Below are 4,647 nucleotides of genomic sequence, written 5' to 3'. Positions count from 1 at the left end.
AGGAATATGTTGTCCACAGCTGAATGCCAGCCACCTTTCAGGAACAGTGAGAAATAGGAGTCTGCTGACTGGGATCCAAATTTTCCTCACCATGACTTTGCCTAATGGTCTTGCACCTTTTGGGAGATCCAGGGAGAGGGGAGGTGGGTATTGTTGGGTGTGTCTTATTCATCACCAAGAAAGAGTCAGATTCAATGGATTCCACTGAAGGGTAGCAGGTGTAGCTGCATTTTTAAAAATGACTCCTCAAAAAGGTTGTTTTTGTTTTTCTCTTGCTGAAAATAAATTTTCTTGCACTAACTAGTGGATGGAGGGTGCTCAGTAAGCATTAACTTTCAGAAAAAAATTTCAAGGCACAGAGAGTATCAGGGAAAGCAGCTTGATGTATATTTATTAAGTGGATAGAGCACTTGAATATATAGTTATACCAAGCATTTTGGTAGTATGTGCCTGGTCTGCTTGGGTTGTTGAGAAAGGTCCCTTCCCTGAGAGTTCAAAACAGAGTTAAGAATTTGAGCCCTGGAATCTGACAGGGACTGAATTTTAATTCTGCCACTTACCCTGGTCATGCACCTTGGTAAATTGTTCACTCACCTTGTGCTTATTTTGTACATTCATATAAAATGAAAGTCATACATAGGAATACGTCGTAGAGTTTTTGTATGGATCAAATGAGAAAATGTGTGTGAACATTTAACATGCAAACTATCTTACAAATAGTGCACTCAATATTTGGTGCAATTATATTGGCCAAATTTAACTTACTATGCCCCTTAGTCTATATTCATTTGTGAAAATGGTCATATGATTATTCAGAACCAGCCCTTTAAATACCGAGAGAGAAGGCCTCCCTGGTGGTGCAAGGGTTAAAGTCAGTGCTATCAAGCTAACTGGCAGCCACTACAGCAGCGTGGGCTTGATCCCTGGCCAGGGAGATACCCACATGGCACAGCAGACCTCTCCTGTCTCGCCCACTGCTCCCCTCAGCAGTGTATTTCAATCAATCTGCTGCTTCGGCTCCCCACTCTGTCTCTGGAGAATCCTCTCACCCTCACGCACCCCTGGCCTGCATCCCAGTTCTTGTATGAATAAATAAAAATAAATCTTTAAAAATAAATAAATTCGAAAGAGAGAGAGAGATGAGTGACTCAAGTGACCTTTTTTTTTTTTAGATTTATTTATTTATTTATTTATTTATTTATTTATTTATTTATTTATACAAGCACTGAGTACAAGCAGAAGCGAGGGAGGGCGAGAGAATTCACCAGAGCCAGAGCAGGGAGCAGAACAGACAGAGTGACGAAATACACTGTTGAGGGGAGCAGCGGGGCCTGGCAGGAGAGGTCTGCGCGCCACGTGGGACCCTCGCAGGCGGCTGGGGATCGAACCGGTGCTGCAGAGGCTGCGGGCAGCTTCGCAGCCCAGCGTTCAACCGCTGCGCCACCAGGGGAGGCCCTCAAGTGACTTCTTGAGGGAAATAACAAAAATAAATATTTTGTTTGCCTCTTTGAACATAATGAATCTCACCTTATGAATCACTACCCTGGAGTCCACTGTAGGAGAGAGAAATCTAGCTTAGCAGTAATCACAGTGGCAGTTTAGAAAGCTTCCCTAAGAGTGGGTGGTTCTTGTTTCTTCCTGGGATTACACTGTCAGTGACCAACCATGAAGAAAAAGTCCTCAGAGATTAAAAATCATAATATTGGTGATTGAGAGAAACACGCAACAGATGCAAAACAAGTGGGTCCTGAGTCAAACTGACAGCAATGAGAACTGAAATGATTTGTTCTTTTGTTATCATTGAAATCTTTACATTGGTTTTTGAGGAGTCTTCCATGCTGTGCCCCTGGAGTAAGGTAACAAGGAAGATATGGCCGGAGGGCAAAAGGGGGAAAGCCAACAAATGAAATGGCTAGGTTCTTTTAAATGACTGTAATTTCTAGAGGCATTTTGGTAAAGCTGACAGACATGTTGCTGATGTCCCTCAAAGACAGAGTCAGAAAGGAGGAGACCTTTTTGTTTTTGTTTTTTGCTTTTGTTATTTCTTTTCTTTTCTTTTTTAATTGTTGCTTTGAAGGGTAATGATTTCTTTTCTTTTTTAAATTTATTTTTATATTTTTTATATCATTGTTCATTTTTGAACAATATTTGCTTCCCCCCGCCCCTATTTGTTTTTGACTCTTCCATAGCCCTGACAGAACTAGGAATGAAGGAATAAGAATCAAGAAGTGAAAAACTCTTCTCTGCTTAAGTATGAGCATATGGAGTAACGGTAGATTCGGATGACAGTCAGAGACCTTCAATATACAACATTTATGAGCTGTACGATGATGCACAAAGCAGTAGCCTTAGTTTGAATTTATATATCCCAAACAATCCTAGTGTTACTAAGACAGTTTCATTTTTTACCTTTGAACAATAGCTGTGTTGTTGGGGAAAGAAATCTTGCAGACACATTACCAAATTGCTAGTGCATGTCTGGGTATTGCATAGTGTACTGGTTATGAACATGGATCTTGGAGTCAGGCAAGGGGTTCACAATCCCCAACAGGCTGCGTAACTCCTGGCAAGCTATTCAATATCTTAGTACCTCTGTTTCTCCATCCATATTATGGGAATAATATAATTTACCTCACGAGTTGTTGTGAGGATGAAATGAGTTAATATATATAAAGCATTTAGAATACTATTATCCTTGATAATCTGACATATGCATATGGCATATATTATGTTTGAAATTCCTAACAAGCCTATACATAGGTATTATTAGTCCCATTTTACAGAAGAAAGCTAGTAACTATTGGAGTTGAAAGACCTTGATCTAAATTCTACTTTTTAGCTGTTGGCCAGCTCAAGATATTAAGAAATAACTGAATTAATATTCAGGAGATAATGCCTACCTCCCAATATTGTGTTAGAACTGATTGAGCTGATGAATGTAAGGCACTTTGCAGAATGTCTTGCAAATGTTAGCAGGTCTGCTGCATTGCACAGCTCTGACAAGCATTGTTCATATTACATTCTATAAAAATGGAACCCAATTTAATTTCCAATACAGAAATCACTATTCAATCATATTCAACCTCTTTTGGATAGTTTTTAGTGATGAAAAACTCATTCCATCACTTAAGTGGTCTATTATTTCTGAGGATTTTTAAGTTTTAGGAGATTCCTGATTGTGATGAACTGAAATCTGTCTTACAATATGGACTCACTGAGCCTGGAGTTCTGCTTTTTTGAATAGCCCAGGATGAGCTGGTCCTACAGTCCTTGCACAGGGTGAGTGAGGGACAGGCAAGGGTCAAGGATATCTATGCACAGATTGTAGTGGCCTGTGAACTTATATGGGGGAAAATGACATTTTTATATTCATTATTTCAAATTAAATTTAGATACCTTTCAATTATGAATGGAGGCCAACAAACCCAGTAATTTTAATTTTCCCTATGACCTTGTCAACAACAGAAATCACATACATTTTCACAGTATATGAAATATGATTTCAGTTGTTCTAGAAATCTTGACATATCATTGACAGCATAGCTTTGAAAATATAGAGGTTCTTAGGCTTGTGGCTGGCTGCATTTTATAATTTATTGTGTTAATATAAATATTATATGTTGCTGAGTCACAAACTTATTTTTAAAGATTTTTTGTAGTGGTTGTTGAACAGCCAATTTTTTTATTATTATTCATTTCTTGCTTTGAAATAGTCCTTGATGACATCCTTGGCCTGAGACTCTTTGCAATAGTCCTTATCTACCATAAAATCACAACCAACCACTTTACTAGGTTTCTGCTCTGTCAATTTTACAGAGGCCCCCCAATTTTTTTTTTTTTTACAGAGGCCTAGCATACCCTAGTTTCTTGTTGTTGTTAACCTTAATTAAGTTGATTTGATGTTCAGCAAAAGGGCCTCCCACCAATGTGATATACATAGATTCATCATAGTTAGATGCAAAGGCACAAAGATGGGCTTGGTGCTTGTCTAAGGCTTTGGCAGTTTCTTGAATTCCACTTGCTAGGCCACCGTGGATGAAGGCAGTCTTCAGCACTTCTTGCAAAGCAGTATTTTTTTAAGATTCATTTACCTATGCCCACAAGAGCTGGGTTACAGGCCAGAGGTTTAGGGGGGGCGAGAGGATTCACCAGAGACAGAGTGGGGCACAGAACAGGCAGACCGTCTTGCAAAGCAGTATTTTTTTTTTTTTTTTTTTTTATAAATTTTATTGTTATATTCCCCATACAATTGCAGCCCCCCATTCTGACCCCAATCCCTCCCCTCCCGCCCCCGCCCCCCTAAAAGTGTCTCTGGTTCATAGTTTTTTGTTGATTTTGATTTTCACTTTCTTATAGTTATTCATTTTCCTGGTCCCTTATTTAAGTTTTCTAGATTCCTGCTATGAGTGAGACCATCCGGTATTTTTCTTTTTCTTTTTGGCTTATTTCGCTGAGCATGATCCCTTCCAGCGCCATCCATGTTGCAGCAAATTGCATGTGTTTATCTTTTTTGAATGCTGAGTAATATTCCATGGTATATATGTACCACATCTTCTTGATCCAGTCATCTATTTTTGGGCATTTGGGTTGTTTCCAAAGCTTAGCTATTGTAAACAGTGCTGCTATAAACATAGGGGTGCAGGTGTT

General features: G+C 39.1%; 1 pseudogene across 1 annotated transcript; it reads right to left on the bottom strand.

Moving 5' to 3' along the window:
* Positions 1-3,688: 3,688 nt before the first annotated feature.
* On the bottom strand, positions 3,689-4,070 carry LOC311185333 (small ribosomal subunit protein eS12-like; annotated as a pseudogene). Its single transcript has one exon. The product of its transcript is annotated as a small ribosomal subunit protein eS12-like (transcript).
* Positions 4,071-4,647: the final 577 nt, after the last annotated feature.

This window comes from Talpa europaea (assembly GCF_964194135.1).
Source record: "Talpa europaea genome assembly, chromosome: 15".
NCBI lineage: Eukaryota > Metazoa > Chordata > Mammalia > Eulipotyphla > Talpidae > Talpa > Talpa europaea.
This window is presented reverse-complemented; position numbering and strand designations above follow the sequence as displayed.